Source organism: Ziziphus jujuba, chromosome 3 (assembly GCF_031755915.1).
Source record: "Ziziphus jujuba cultivar Dongzao chromosome 3, ASM3175591v1".
Taxonomy (NCBI): Eukaryota; Viridiplantae; Streptophyta; class Magnoliopsida; order Rosales; family Rhamnaceae; genus Ziziphus; species Ziziphus jujuba.
Genome location: NC_083381.1, coordinates 15748105 through 15765770, shown reverse-complemented (window position 1 = coordinate 15765770; position 17666 = coordinate 15748105). Strand labels below are relative to the sequence as shown.

At 35.7% G+C, this 17666-nt stretch overlaps 1 pseudogene; it reads left to right on the top strand.

Annotated features, from left to right (window-relative positions):
- Positions 1 to 11038: 11038 nt before the first annotated feature.
- On the top strand, positions 11039 to 16579 carry LOC107403823 (elongation factor 1-alpha-like; annotated as a pseudogene).
- The last annotated feature ends 1087 nt before the right edge of the window (positions 16580 to 17666 follow it).

The window sequence follows — 17666 nt, the reverse complement described above, 5'->3', positions numbered from 1 at the left end:
ATATATATATTTATATATATATATATATATCCCCAGCCACCTAATCGGTGGTCCTAGCCAGCTCCTTTCAATTGTTGCAAATTTTCCAATGAACGGCCTGGATCAATCTGCAATGGAGTACACGTCATATCAGAGTCTACCAAAGCAAGGACAATAGCGTCATTTATGGAGAAATCAAAATCTGCTCATTGCGGCACTTTCGGATGACTGGAGGAGAATCTCAGATCTAATATAAAATGTACAAATATAACCAAATTCAGTTCAGGTAGGACTTTCAATTTTATTCCATTTCAACGTATCCATTCTTAGTTGTATTAAATAACGCAACATTATTGAATTATATTGCCATGGTAATATGTAGAAACTCAATTAAAATCGATTATGGGTTCGAACCACCTTTCAAACATACAGAAAAAAAAAATATATATATATATATATATATATATCAGTTTCAAGAGGATTAATATTATTAGTACCACGGGATTGATGGGTATGATGCTAAATTTCGCACCAAATTATTGTTATCAGGGTTATTTTTTAAGTGTTAAATATAAATCAATTGAATGATGACAAGTATATATAAAGTAAATAACTTAGGAGATTAGTAAATACATTTAACATTACTTTTCATTATAAATATGATAGAAATTATACAAAAATATATATGTTCTTCAAGGCAAAATAAAAATTCCCAAATTTTTGAACAATTAATTAACTCAAAGTTAATTAAAAAATAGAAAAAAGAATCAAGAAAAATAATATATAAAAACTTAGATAATAGATTTATTGATATATTACAAATAATAACTATCATACAACAAAAAAAATTATGTATACAGTTTCGACTAAATAATTTTAAATTTAATTACTTAGGATTAGTTAACCATAATTATAAGTCAAACTAGAAATAGAAAAATATAAAATTTAAGTAAAATAATGACATTTAATAAAATAGAAAATGTATTATTGATGTGAAAAATTAGATATAGAGGCTTAAAAAATATATTTGGTAATTAATCCAATATATATATATATATATATATATATGTATTTACACATATGTGTATATTATTTTATATATTTATTAAAAATAGTGAACTTGTAAAATCACGAATTGGCAATTTGAAAGGGGCACAGGGGCACAGCCAAAGTTTACATTTTGAGGGCATAATCGTAAGTATGTATTAATTTAGTTTGATCGGGCTGCTAAATCTTCTTAGAAGTTTTCTAACTCACCTGAGTTGGTATGTCCCTTCTTAATCTTTTTAAAAAAAATTTAATGGGCTACTATATGTAATGATTTTTTATGTTTTTTGGTTGTTCCTGTTTTGTTTTTTTTTTTATTATTTATTTATTTATTTGTCATCGTGCAATGCTTATTGGTTGGAACATTTTAACTATTATACCTCTATATATTAACATTAACAATTTGACACTGTTATTAATCCCCACATTCTGAATTCAAGGTTGGAAGATGAAATTCCCCTTTTTCCAATTTATCAAAAAAATAAAACATTATAATTTTTATAAAAATATAAATTTTAACTAAAATAATGATATTTAATAAAATAGAAAATGTATTATTGATGTCATAAATCAGATATAAAGAGTTGAAAAAAATATTTGGTAATTAACCCAAATATTTATTTTCTAAAAATACCCATTTCACATTTACCAGAGATAGTGTGGGTTACATAATTATAAATAAATATATATATATATATATATATGGAAATTCTATAGTGAAGACGGTCCGTATGAGGACCGTAGTATTAGTGATGGTTTTTTATAGTATTAACGATGATTTTTTAAAAAATCATCACCAATACTATAAAAAACCGTCACCAATACTATGGTCTGCATGAGGACCATCCGTATTATAAACGGACTATATATATATATATATATAAATACCCACACACACAATTTAAACAGTGAACTTGTATAAGCGCACTCAATTAAAAATATTAAAGAAAAAAGTAAAAAGCTGACATAATATTGAGCCAGAATTGGCACCTTGGAAGGGGCATATAGCCAAAAATTACATTTTTGAGGGCATAATTGTAAGTATATACTAAAATCTTTTTTAAAAGTTTTTTAACGGGCCACGTGCCCCCACGGAACGTGTAGCTGAGTTGGTGTATGCTTAAGCACATACAATGGTTTTTTCGGTTCTTCCCTTTTTGTTTAGGTTATTGGTTGAAACGTTTGAAATGTAATACCTCTATCAGCATTAACGGTTTGAGTGTGGATGTTCTAGTTCCTTTTTCTACTCCTTATTCTTTTTCCATCAATAATATCACATTATTGATTTTAAAAGAAATATCACATCATTTAAAAATATTAATTAATAAAAAAAATTAAATTAAATTGAAAAAATTAACTTTTTTTATATGAGATAAAATTTTAGAACCGAAAATTCACATTGGAATGTTTAAAGTTTTAGAAAATTGATTATGCTTAGATTTATTTCTCAAATTATAATAGGAGATTTCATAACGTGATAAATATGATAGAATGGTATATTTTCATTAATAAATTAAATTTAAAATCTTAATTTCGATGCAACAATATTTAAAATTTTTATTGTAAATGTAGATATAGTTTCTAAAGGATCAAATCTTAAAATGTATATGTATATAAAAACATGTTTTCCTTCGCAAAAATAAAAAATAAAAAGAAAATAAAAAGAAATAGAAGCGTTCTCCTATAGAATTCCTAAATTATAAAATAAAATAGAAAGACATGGAAACTTTCTCCTATAGAATTCTTAAATTTATGTTGGGTGGTACTGGCATGTGTCACGGTTGGGGCATTTCATCAAACACTTGGTGAGCATTCTCTCCATTTTGGGCCTTATAATCCATTTTGGACCTTACAATGGGCCAAGCACCTAGAGTAGTGTAGAATTCTCTAGAACATTATGGAGAACTCTAGGTCAAGCCATGTACATATCCATTTCTAGATGTTTCTTTAGATATTTTTGTAAAGGAGGTGGGAAGGATCTAGACACCCATTCTCCACCGTAGGATCAAAGCCATTATAGCCGTAGGATTAGACTTTGTGTGCTTATAAATAGGTGGAGGCCTCATTTGGCCAAACCATCCAAGAATCCAAGCTACTCTTGTAAAGCTCTCCTCTAAGCAATATACTTTCATTCTCCCAAACTCTCTTTGTGCTCTAGCTTTCTTTGCTTAGCTCTCTCTTTTAGTGGGCAAAAGGCTTACTTAGTTGCAACAAAGGGTCGGAATAGCAACTAAGGCCGCACGGCTTGAAGGGTAAACAAACAAGTCCGTGACAAGTGGTATCAGAGCCCAAGGTTAAAGCTAGCATTTAGAGCACAATGTCTTCATCAGAGGTTGTGATTGAAGAAGCAAGGGGAAGGGAGGTCATCCCCGAAGCTGCAAGGAAGGGACGTGGGCGTTCAAAGTCGAAGGACGTTCTCACCGCCATGGAGACCAAGGTGGTCAAGATGGAGTTGGTTGTTGCCGATATGTTGGAGCGGCTTGATCAGGTGGAGCAAGGCATGGAGGAGCTCGATGGTCGTGTGGGTGACCAAGTGGGAGAGCTTAGAGGTACCATGCAATACACCAACGAGGCCAACACCGAGGCGTGGCGTCATGAAAGCCAAGCTTTCCAAACAAAGGTAATTGAAACCTTGTCCCTTATGCAAGCTCAATTAGATGAGTTTAAGAAGAGTTTAGAGGAGACTCGTGAGGATTGGGCATTATGCAAGAGAGCTGCAACTAGTGGCACCGTCACTACCCAACAAATAGTCTCTACTCCAAGGGTAGATGCTCCCAAGCCCAAGGAGTTTAGTGGGAGAAGAGACGCAAAGGAGTTGGACAACTACATGTGGCACATGGAACGGTACTTCGAGGCCTTAGATTTCCAAGACGAGAAGCAAAAGGTAAACACCGCTACCCTCTATCTTACTAATCTTGCTGCGGTATGGTGGCGTAGAAAGCATGAGGAAATGAAGAAAGGCATATGCGCTATCAATTCTTGGGAAGACTTAAAAAGTGAATTGAAGAAGCAATTCTATCCCGAAAATGTAGCGAATGATGCTAGGAAACGCATGAAGGAGTTGAAGCACCAACGATCCATCCGTGAATATGTGGAGCAATTCTCTGGGTTAATGCTCCAAATTCCCAACATGAGTGAGGAGGATCTCCTTTTCAACTTCATGGATGGGTTGCAACCGTGGGCATGCCAAGAGCTTCAACGAAGGGGAGTACAAGATATTTCCACCGCCCTCACTACGGCCGAAACACTTGTCGAATATGGGCGAGGTGAGTCTTCCAACCCTAAGCCTAAGACTAATTATATTAAAGGTGGGGGAGCCAAGTTCCATAAAACTCCCCAAAGTAAGGAGTTTCCAAGAAGGCCACCACTACCTAGCAAAGATTGGAAGAAAGGAGGCAAGCCCGAATTCAAGCCGAAGGAAAATTGCTTCTTATGTGATGGTCCCCATTGGGCTAGAGATTGTCCGAAGAGGAAGTCCTTAAGTGCCATGCTCGAGGAGAGGGAAACTCACGAGCACACACAAATGGGTTGTCTACAACTCCTTAACTCATTGAAGGCTAGACCAATCCCAGCTCACAATGCAAAGGACAACTCCCTCATGTACGTGGCGGCACGTATTAATGGTAAGGATGCTCAAGTCATGGTGGACACCGGAGCATCTCACAATTTCATAAAGAGGGAGGAGGCCAGGAGGCTTGGCCTAAAACTTGACAAAGGTCAAGGGTGGTTGAAAACGGTGAACGCGGAGGCTAAACCGCTAGATGGCATGGCCCGTAACGTGGAGTTGCACCTTGGCACTTGGCAAGGTAACGTAAACTTCTCCATTGCTCCTATGGATGATTTTGATATTGTACTTGGCATGGAATTCCTTATGCAATTCAATGTGGTCCCTCTCCCTCGCTACAACACGGTGTGCATAATGGAGGGAGGCCCTTGCATGATTCCAACAATGCACAAGCCAAGTACTTCCAACCGCCTCTCCGCCATGCAACTCAAGAAAGGAGTAAAGAAAGGAGAGCCTACATTCCTTGCTACTCTACGCGAGGAAGAGGAAGTTACTTCCAAGGAGCCACCGAAGGAGGTTAGCCAAGTCCTTGAAGAGTTCAAAGATGTCATGCCACCACAACTACCCAAGAAACTTCCACCAAGGAGGGAGGTGGATCATTGCATCGAACTGGAGCCCGGTGCAAAACCACCCGCAAAAGCACCATATCGCATGTCTCCACCGGAGCTAGAGGAGCTAAGGAGACAACTTAAGGAGCTTTTGGATGCCGGTTATATTCAACCGTCGAAAGCACCTTATGGAGCACCCATCTTGTTCCAAAAGAAGCACGATGGTTCATTAAGGCTATGCATCGATTATAGGGCGCTCAACAAGGTTACCATCAAGAACAAGTACCCTATACCGTTGATAGCCGATTTGTTTGATCAACTTGGAGGAGCAAGGTACTTTACTAAACTTGACTTAAGGTCGGGGTACTACCAAGTTAGAATTGCGGAGGGTGATGAGCCAAAGACTACATGTGTTACTCGATATGGAGCATACGAATTCCTCGTCATGCCCTTTGGTCTCACCAACGCACCCGCCACATTCTGCACTCTCATAAACAAGATCTTCCATCCTTACTTGGACAAATTCGTGGTGGTCTATTTGGATGACATTGTCATCTATAGCAAGACGCTAGAGGAGCACATCCACCACCTACGAATTGTGTTCAAGGTTCTAAAGGATAATGAGCTTTACGTGAAGAGAGAGAAGTGCTCGTTTGCAACCAATGAGGTGTACTTCCTCGGCCATAAGATCAAGGATGGCAAGCTGCACATGGATGAAGCCAAAGTGAAAGCCATCCAAGAGTGGGATCCTCCAACCAAGGTGAGTGAGCTGCGATCTTTTCTTGGTCTTGTTAACTATTATAGGAGGTTTATCAAAGGGTATTCTGCCCTAGCCGCACCACTCACCGACCTACTAAAGAAGAACAAGACATGGAGTTGGTCCATCCAATGCCAACAAGCCTTTGAGAATTTGAAGGAGGCGATTATGAAGGAACCCGTGTTGGCATTGCCCGATTGCTCCAAACCATACGAGGTGCACACCGATGCTTCCGACTTTGCCATAGGGGGCGTGTTGATGCAAGAAAGGCATCCGATCGCATATGAAAGCCGCAAGCTCAATGACACGGAGAGGAGGTATACGGTCCAAGAGAAGGAGATGACCGCCATCATCCATTGCTTGCGCGCTTGGAGGCATTACTTGCTGGGGTCTAAGTTCGTGGTAAAGACTGACAATGTGGCCACAAGCTATTTCCAAACTCAAAAGAAGTTAAGCCCCAAGCAAGCTCGTTGGCAAGACTTTCTTGCCGAGTTTGACTACAAGCTCGAATACAAGCCCGGTACGGCCAATGTAGTTGCCGATGCATTAAGTAGGAAAGCCGAACTAGCATCGATAACCAAGTTCCAAGGGGAACTACCCAACCTAATAAAGGAGGGCATGGACCGTGATGTTGTGGCCAAACAACTCCTACAACTTGCCATGGAGGGCAAGACTAAGAGGTTTTGGGTTGAAGATGGCCTTCTCTACACAAAGGGGCATCGCATCTATGTACCAAGGTGGGGCAACATAAGGAAGAATTTGATCAAGGAATGCCATGACACCAAATGGGCCGGCCACCCGGGGCAAAAGCGTACGAGAGCTTTGTTGGAGACCAACTATTATTGGCCACAAATGCGGGACGACATCGAGATGTATGTGAAGACCTGCCTTGTTTGTCAACAAGACAAGGTAGAGCAACGACAACCCGCAGGTTTATTGGAGCCACTACCAACTCCGGAGAGACCATGGGAGAGCATTTCCATGGACTTCATCATTAGCTTACCCAAGTCCGAGGGATGTAGCACTATAATCATAGTAGTTGATCGATTCTCCAAGTATGCTACATTCATTGCCGCAACAAAGGAGTGCCCAGCTGAGGAGACGGCACGACTATTTTTCAAGCACGTGGTGAAGTATTGGGGACTCCCAAGATCAATTATAAGTGATCGAGACTCAAGGTTCACCGGAAGGTTTTGGACGGAGTTATTCAAGCTCATGGGCTCGGAGTTGCATTTCTCTACAAGCTTTCATACACAAACCGATGGGCAAACCGAGCGAGCTAATGCATTATTGGAGCTATATCTACGACACTTTGTGAGTGCCAATCAACATGATTGGGCAAAGCTACTAGATGTTGCCCAATTCTCCTACAACTTGCAAAGGAGCGAGTCCACCAATCGAAGTCCATTCGAGTTAGCTACGGGGCAACAACCACTCACTCCACAAACACTTGTTACCAAGTATGGAGGAAGGAGTCCTGCCGCATTCAAGATTGCCAAAGGTTGGCATGAACAAGTGGACTTAGCAAGGTCGTACCTTCATAAGGCCACCAAGAAAATGAAGAAGTGGGCGGACGCCAAAAGAAGGCACGTGGAGTATCAAGTGGGAGACTTGGTGTTCATCAAAATCCTTTCATCCCAACACAAGTCTACCCGAGGACTACACAAAGGCCTTGTTCGCCGATACGAGGGACCATTTCCAATCGTTAAGAAGGTGGGCAAGGTATCTTATAAGGTGGAGTTACCTCCTACACTCAAACTTCACCCAGTCTTCCATGTAAGTTGTCTGAAACCATACTACAAGGATGAGGAAGACCAAACAAGAGGGGAGTCCAAGCGAGCACCAATAGGGGTCTACAACACTTATGACAAGGATGTGGAGAGCATCTTAGCTGATCGAGTAGTTCGTGGAAGGGACAACCATCCGAGTCATGAGTACTTGGTGAAATGGAAGGGACTTCCCGATAGCGAAGCAAGTTGGGAACCTGCTATCGCGCTTTGGCAATTTGAAGATCATATCAAGAGGTTCCATGAAGCAAGCTCGACGAGGACGTCGACGGCATAGGTGGGGGAGAATGTCACGGTTGGGGCATTTCATCAAACACTTGGTGAGCATTCTCTCCATTTTGGGCCTTATAATCCATTTTGGGCCTTACAATGGGCCAAGCACCTAGAGTAGTGTAGAATTCTCTAGAACATTATGGAGAACTCTAGGTCAAGCCATGTACATATCCATTTCTAGATGTTTCTTTAGATATTTTTGTAAAGGAGGTGGGAAGGATCTAGACATCCATTCTCCACCGTAGGATCAAAGCCATTATAGCCGTAGGATTAGACTTTGTGTGCCTATAAATAGGTGGAGGCCTCATTTGGCCAAACCATCCAAGAATCCAAGCTACTCTTGTAAAGCTCTCCTCTAAGCAATATACTTTCATTCTCCCAAACTCTCTTTGTGCTCTAGCTTTCTTTGCTTAGCTCTCTCTTTTAGTGGGCAAAAGGCTTACTTAGTTGCAACAAAGGGTCGGAATAGCAACTAAGGCCGCACGGCTTGAAGGGTAAACAAACAAGTCCGTGACACATGGCACCCTATTATTTTCTATTGACTTTTTAATATTTTATTTTATCAATTTAATAAGTAGAAAAGCATTTGTAGTATGCGAAAATATCAAAGAAAGTGAATGGTGTAAAAAACGAAGAATTTTAACAGGCTACAGTATAAGCTGTCTGCCACATCATCTTATTTTCTCAGTCGGCACGTTCTGAAGAGCTATATGGCATGATCCGATGACCGTTATTTGAATGCTAAAGATTGACATGGAAATTTTTGTTTTTGTTTTGCTTTTATTAAAACTATATCATATATATATATATATAACATTTTTTTATGTTTGGAATGTCACAGTAAAATAACATGCCTTTTTGTTTTTTTTTTTTTTCCTTTGCAGGTCAGCCGAGCAGGAGCTGTGGAAGCGTGTTTAACACGAAGTGGGGCCGATAACGTTTCCGTTAGATTTAACAATATGAATTAGTAAAACCTTCATTTTTCGTTTCTTTTTGTGAGAATTTACATAAAAGGACTGTACAATTGACATGTGTCTTTAAGGACGTGGTAATGTCATTGCGGGGGTCGTATCGGAGTCGTAAATGCCAAGGATAAAAGAGTCATTTAAGAAGAAAAACAACAGGAATAAAATAATACGAAACCAAACGCAGAGTCCACGGCTACGTGGCTACGTATTCCTAGCCGTCAAAATTCACGGACGGTAGTCCGCCTGGACGGCATCTCAAATCGCCCAGGTTATAAAATTTAGCGGCTAAGGGTGCCTCGCTCTCTCACTCTATTCTTCTTCAACTATCTCAACACATTAAAGCTTATGTCTTTCATGTCAAAAACATTCAAGAACTAGCCCAAAGTAAGTCAGAAAAAATTTTAAACTCATATTTTACTTATTATATATATATATATATTTTTTTTTTTTGTGTCTTTTACACGTTACAGATTTTTGAATTTGGATTTTTTTTTTCTACTTTTTATGTACGTTCCAATTTTTCATATTTTTTTACTATTCAGTCATGATTTTGATGATTCTAATTTTGGTTATATGGATGTTTGATTTCGATGGAGACGGATTCAGATCGTTACATTTTTTAGCTTGGATTAGTACTTTTTCTTTCTTGGGTTTTGAATTGGTCAGAATTTTTCTGTTCAAGAAAAGATTTTCTGTTCTCTCTCTCTCACACACACACACACACACACACACACACACACACACACACAACCAAAAAAAAAAGAAGATTTTCTGTGGTATAGTTATTCTCTCATCTCCGTGGATTTGAGTAGACTGTTCAACATCGGGAAGGCCCCTGAAGAGACCGTTCCCAGTTCGATCCATTTTGGGTCCGGTGCTCGAAGGGATCGCTCCTTCCCAGTCTGTCCCTCGGCCGCTATGCAGCTGGGAAATCCCAATCAAATTCTGTCTATAAATCTAAGAATAGCAACCGCAAACCTGATGGTGTACAGACCACTGTGCCTATGAGTAGGCATAGAAATCCAAGTTATATCCATCAACATAGCTCACATCATTGGCGGATAAAACTTGCTTCTTGGACAAAAGTTCTGTGCATATATTATACTATGTATATATATATTATTATTATTATGTAATAATGAAATCTTTAACTTTGTGCACTTGATGGACCTATTGGTGGGACGCTGTTGCGTTGGCCGTCTGGGCAATGCCAAACGTGGCGGTTGGTGGTTGGTTTAACTTCTTTTTTAAAAATACAAAAACTTCCGACTTTCGAGACGGGTTCGGATTGGATTCTAAATACCCGATCCGGTATCCGACAGTAAAACCCATTTATTATTTCCGGCCGCCTACAGCACCACCCAGAAGCCACGACGTCGCAAGCATATTGATGGGTGTGCGACACCGGGTTGATGACGATCCATTTCGACGACGGCGGTATCCGATGGATGAGACTTTTTCAACTTGACAAAGAGTAACAGGTCGGCCGGTGGGGATGAACGGCATGGTTTGTAGCCGGGCCGGGCCGGGTTCCTGTTTCCAGCTTGGATGAGTTTTGTTTTAGCCCGGCAGTTTTTTTGTTCTATGACAATGTTTGTTTGTTTAGGCTTTTGCATTTTTTTTTTGTTTTTTTTTTTTTTAGGAAGACGATGTTTGGTTTTATTTTGATTTTACATTTTTTTCTTTTATTTTTATGGGTAAGGTTATTTTGCTTTTGTTTGTTTTAAGTTTATTGCTTTGGCTTGTTTACTTCTGCACCTTATGTGATGGTGGGATTTTTTTTTTTTTTAATTATTTCGTAGCTGTACTTTGTTATAGATGTTGTGGGTTTTTGAATTTGGGGCTTCTGTTTTAAGTTTTGAGTTTTTCCTTTGAAACTTGTTGTTAATCTTAATTTGTTTATATGGATTTTGTTTTCCGAATTGATATCTTTTCACTGGGAATTCTTTGATTTTCAATTGAACCAATGTATTTTGCAATATACATGTTTGCTTGTGTTGTAGCGTTTTTCATTTTTTTTTTTTTTTTTTGGGTACTCTGGCCCTAATTTGTATGTTTTCATATTTGTGTTATAATTTGCTAGTATTCTATTGCAGTTCAGTTTCAGGCTAATAATGGGTAAGGAGAAGGTCAATATTAACATTGTTGTCATTGTCATTTGAGGCCCTAGGCAGAGAAAAATATTTGGGGCCTTAATATTTTTTTTAAAAAAAAATTAAATATTAGCTTTTAAAAAGTAAATTTTTATATAAAATTTATTTTTTTTAATTTTTTGAGATGCAAAGTTACTAGTTAAATTTTTATATTTAAATTTTGATAATAAATCATTTTCAATTGATAAAATTGTCAAATTATTTAATTTTTCTTAAGACATTGTTGAGCGTAAATAAAATTTTATTAATTTTAATTTTGAAAAACTTCTTTCTGCTGAAGTTATACTAACAGGTATTGTTAATAGTATTCTATAAGCTATCCATGAATTAGGAAAATAATTTAATTTTTTTATAAAATTTAATATCTCAAGTGCTGTTTTTAATTCAGGATTTATTATTTCTTTTAAAACTTTTAGTTCTGAAAATAAATATAAACCATCAATATCAGATAACATATCATGTTTTAAAAAAATTTCAATATGTAAACATTTTTCTTTTAGAAAATCATCACCAAGCAATTTTAATTTTTCTACATCATACAAAAAATTAAAATTATCTTCATATATCTTAAACTGTTCAAACCTAATTTGAAGTGAAGAAATGGCATGATCAACTATATGATTGAAATAATTAATTTTAAAAGATTCTTCAGGTGAAAGTCTCACCTCATTAGTTTCATTCTCATCAATTCTTTTTTTCTTCTAATTACACGTTTTTCACGAAATTTTGGTTCTATATTCATTTCATTAGCAATCTCTTTAGCACAAATCATAGCAGATGTAAACCTATTTTCTCTATAGTCATTAAAAAATGAAATAAGACCTTTTAGCTGATCTAATGTAATGGCAATATCCATATCTTTATATTGTAAAAATTTACTAACAGTGTTAATTGCAAACATTATATCATACCAAATAATCATACCTAATAAAAATTCAAAATTTTCAACCTCATATGTTGCTAAAGAAATCGCTTCGCTTTTTGTTTTAGGATCATCACTAGCTTCTGCTAGTTGATATAAAACATCTCTTATTTATGGAGCTTGATATTTTATTGCTTTAACACTTTCAAGATGACTTTTCCAACATGTTTGTGACAATGGTTTAAGAGTTAAATTAGAAACATGGTCTTGTAAAATTTTCCATCTTTTTTGTAGAAGAAGAAAATAATGAGTATATACGTTGTGTCACACCAAAAAATGTTATAGCACTAGTACAAGAATTAGCCATGTCACAGAGCACTAAATTAAGACTATAACATCCACATGGTGTATAAAAAGCTCTAGAATTTATATCTAACAATCTCTTCTGTACGCCTTGTTATTTACCTTTCATATTAGACCCATTATCATATCCTTGTCCTCTTATATCATTTATATCAAGTTCAAAATTTTTTATTACACTAATAATCATATCAAAAAGACATTTTCCTGATGTACCATCCACTTTTAAAAATTCTAAAAAATACTCTTCTATTTTGATTGGATTTGTTGAAATATCTACACATCTTAATATAAAAGACATTTGTTCTTGATGACTTATATCTGAGGTACAATCAAGTATAACTGAAAAGTATTTTGCTTCTTTTATTTTTTAATTATAATATTTTTTATTTCTAATCCTACTATATTTATTAACTCATTTTGTATGTTATGGCCAAGGTAATGATTATGAATTTCACCATTTTGAATACGTTTAAGATGTTCTTGCATTATAAGATCAAATTCTGCAATCATTTCAATTAAACCTAAAAAATTTCCATTGTTATCTTGACAAATCTTCTCATTTGTGCCATGAAATGCCAAATTATTTTTTGCATGATTTTTAGCTACAGCAATAATTCTTACTAATACGTTCCTCCAATGCTCTTTTTCCTTGTTTATTTTTTCTTGTAAATTTTGATCAATAGTTTTATTTTTAAGTAATCTCATTTCAACATCAAACCAAATATTCAGATTTATAATATGTTCACCGCTTGTTTCATGACTTTTAAGCTTGGCACTAAGATTTTTCCAATCTTGACATCTTTCGTTTGCTAATTGAATTGTAGTTGATTTTTGACTAAATAATTTACAACAAAACCAAAATACTTTATCTAATTCTTTTGAATATCCTAGCCATCTCCTATCATGTTTTTCTCCATTTGGTAATTTTCGAAATAGTAGAAAAGTGTCTAGAATTTTCATCATGTGGAAACATAAATTAGTTTCTCTAATTGGACCTTTTTCAACTAATAATCTATTAAATTTGTATTTATGTTTTCCCATTGTGCTGGATCATATATATTTTTAACAATAGTTTCATCAATATCATTAAAATTTTTATCTTCTTGATCAACTAATTGATCTTCTAAATTATTATTATCTTCTTCGTTAATATTAATATTTGGTGAATTAGATTTATGATTATCATAAAGTTCTTGACAGATTTTTTTTTGTCCTAATAAAGTATCATCTTCTAGTGAAAATTCAATTATTTTTACATTTAAATTTTCAATTGGTTTTTCAGAGTTTTGATTTTTAGTATCCGTAACAAACCTATCAAGTGCACCTTTTTGAGATTGAATAAATTTTTCTATTTTTTTATTTTTTTTTTCATACGTTTTGTATATCTAGACTCATATTTTCTAGCAGACATATTTATATTCAAATAATAGAAAATATAGATCCCTAATATTTTATCAAAATCAAAATGCTTAAAATTAAAGAAAAAATAAAACCTGATTTATGCCTTATATTTTCAATTGGATGATACTTTAAAGTCTGACACTGTTATCTGCATGAATATGATAAAAGAAAAAACAAATATTAATTTTTATTTAGATTAATTAAAATGAGGATCTAGGAGAATAATTGGCCCAAATTAAAAACACCATGTAAAGATTCAAATCCAATCAATTTAGTAGAATAAAAGATATAAAAAAAATAAAAACACAAAATACAGAACAAAACCGTGAGATATATATATATATATATATAAGAACAATAAGAATGATTAGTAAATAACTACATCATGAATTCATATAAAATAATATATATATATATATATAAATATATAATATATGAGGAGAATGAATGTAAATTCATTAAAATAAATAAAAACCAACAAGCTTACCTTTAATTTTGAGGCCTTCTGGATTAGAATTGCAATTATGTATGTTGAGTATCAAATATTAAACAATTATGAAAGATGAGTGAATGAGAAGAGAATAAAGGAAATTAGCAAGAAAAAAAAATACATAAACTCTGCAGAAACAGAAATGAGTATTTAATATGTGTTTTTTTTTTTTACCATTACAATCTAATTAATTATAGAAATAAAATATAAAAAATTTCAATTAAACTTTATTAATGTTCTTTTCCAAAGATAAATATAATTATAGATAACTATAGCAATAAATGATCAATTAAAGATAATTTAGAATCCTAACAATTACCAACTTCTTATATTTTCAAAATAAATTAATAATAATATTTTATTTAATAAATATATATGTATATATAATATTGAAAATATATATTTTTGGGGCACTAATAAAATGGGCCCTAGGCATATGCTTTAGTGGCCTATGCCTTCAGCCGGCCCTGATATTAACATTGTTGTCATTGGTCATGTTTGACTCTGGCAAGTCAACCACAATTGGCAATCTTGTTTACAAGCTTGGAGGAATTGATAACGGTATCATTGAGAGGATCAATAAGGAAGCTGCTGAAATGAACAAGAGTTCATACAGGTATGCCTGGGTGCTTGACAAGCTCAAGGCGGAACGTGAACGCGGTATCACTATTGACACTTCGTCGTTGAAGTTTGAGACCACCAAGTATCGTCGTTGAAGTTTGAGACCACCAAGTACAATTTCACTGTCAATGATGCTCCGGGGCATCGCGACTTTATCAAGAACATGATCACAGGAACTTCAAAGGCCGACTGTGCTGTTCTCATTATTGATTCCACCCCTGATGGTTTTGAAGTTGGTTTTTCAATGAATGGGTAGACCCGTGAACATGCATCGCTTGCTTACACTCTTGGTGTCAAGCAGTTGATCCGTTGCTGCAACAAGGTGATTACACCTAGTAATTTTATTTTGGTCTATCTACATATCTATCTGTATATTTTAATTCTTGGTCTCTGAAACTATACAAGGGTGTCCTGCACCATATTGGAAGATGTGTTTTTCCAAGCAAAGAACTATTGTAAATGTGGCTTCCATACCCTCCCCCTCTGCCATCTTAGTGTTATGTTTTTTACTTCTCTGTTTTCATCTATCACTAGTCTACAGCTTTGTGCCATTTCCCAAAGTATCTATTGAAGTTAAATTATCTAGTAGTTGTCAGATATTTCCTTCTTCAAAATGCAAGTCAATTCTCAAATGCTCATGTGCTGATTCTATTGGTGGATATTGGAGTTTATAAGTATCTAGTCATTTTCAGATGTTTCCATCTCCAGAATGCAATTCAATTCTCAAATGGTTGTTATATTTCAAAGAATTCCTTCTTCAGACTTTTACTCATTTTGTCCAGCCCTGCATATATCTAATTAGCATGTAACTGAATTTGTTCCTTCGTTTAGTCCGAAATAACATTAGCAAGTTGGTTTCTTTTACTTGATTAGTAACTGTGTGTCGTAAAATTTGGATGGTCTTTATTTGGTCAGTTTGATTGAGTTTGTTGTATGTGCCTTTATATGTGACTGTCCTTGGTTAACATTACTGTTCCCTGCAATTGGATGCCACCACTCCCACGTACTCAGAGGAGAGGTATGATGAAATTGTGAAGTTGGTCTCTTCATACTTGAGGAAGGTTGGCTATGACCCTGTGAAGATCCCTGTCATTCCCATCTCTGGATTTGAAGGTGACAATCTGATTGAAAGGTCTAACAACCTTGACTGGTACCATGGTCCAACTCTCCTTGACGCACTTGACCTGACAGAGGAGCCTGAAAGACCCTTTGACAAGCCTCTCAGGCTTCCAATTCAGGATGTTTACAAGATTGGCGGAATTGGTACTGTTCTAGTTGGTCGCATAGAGACTGGAATCCTCAAGCCTGGTATGAAGGTTACCTTTGTCCCATCTGGACTCACCGCTGGAGTCAAGTCTATTGAAATGCTCGATGAGGATCTCCGAGAGGCCCTCCCTGGTGACAATGTTGGCTTCCATGTAAAGGTCAATGCAAAGGATCTTAAACGTGGGTATGTTGCGTCCAACTTAAAACATGAACCTGCCAAGGAGGCTGCTAGCTTCACGTCACAGGTCATTATAATGAACCATCCTGGTCTGCTTTTTAATGGATGTACTCTAACTCTTAATTGCCACACCGCTCGTGTTGCTGGCAAAGTTGCTGAAATCCTGAGCAAGATTGATCGAAGGTCTGGTAAGGAGATTGAGAGGGGGCCTGAATTTCTTAAGAAAGGTGATGCTGCGATCATGAAGATGGTTCCCATCGAGCCCATTGTTGTGGAGGCTTTCTCTGTGTACCCACCACTGGGACGATTTGTTGCTCGTGACAGGCACCTGACGGTTGCCATTGGTGTTATTAAAAGTGTTGAGAAGAAAGAATATCCCTATGGAGCAAGCAACATGAAATTTGATGCGAAGGAGGCAGCAAAACGCTCTGCAGCTGCTCTGCGTACTGCACTGCCACTGCTTGCAGCTGGGGTCCAATGTTTCCTGGGCGGAGGACCAATGTAAACTGACAGAAGTGCCTTCTCTTTTTTGCTGGAAAAGAACTGCGTTAAGCAAAATAGAAACAATGTTGTTGTATAACTGTTTTGGTCATTGTGCAATGTTTATTTTCTTTTTTTGATGGAATGTTTATCGGTAGAAAGTTCAAACATTTGAATATAGTATTTTGCTTTGATAAATTTTAAAACAATAAGAGTTTGCTTTAATCGCTGTTTAAAGTTTGCCTTTTTTTCCACATTTAAACACCAGAATGTGAATTCTTACTATTAGGGACTTCAATTTACAAAGTTGATACACTTCTATGAAAATTTGAAACAAATCAGATAAAAATTGATTAGAAACGAAATGTTTATATTTTCAAAACGAGATTTTGGGCTTTTTTCCCCCTTGATCTGAAGTTTTATATAGTTTTTTTTTTTTTTTTTTGTCGAACAGTGATACAAGAAAAATATAGAAAGGGATTTCACACCATATGATATGATATAAAGTACGCAAAATTAAAAAGGTACAAACTCAAATATAATCATGCGCATAACTTTGAAATGTATCAAAAAATTCAATGTGACAAATGGAAAGTAAGCAATACTTGAAGCTATCTTTCTAAATGATTGCTTGATTTGCCTCATTATTTACTGGACACTTTTTTCCATTGACATTCTGAAATCGGATCAGACAAAAAATAATAAAATCTAAAGTACGTCTAGAAATGGAGCTTTTACATGAGAGATTATTCAGTGGTATACACCCCTGTCTCCTAGAGTATGGGATCGACACCCTATATGAGAAAAAATATGTATATATATATATATATATATTATATTAAATAACTACACCTTTTAAAGGGAAACAAACTTTCCTTTTTTTTAATTTTTATTTTATTTATGTGGTGGAAGTTTTCTTTTATATGGT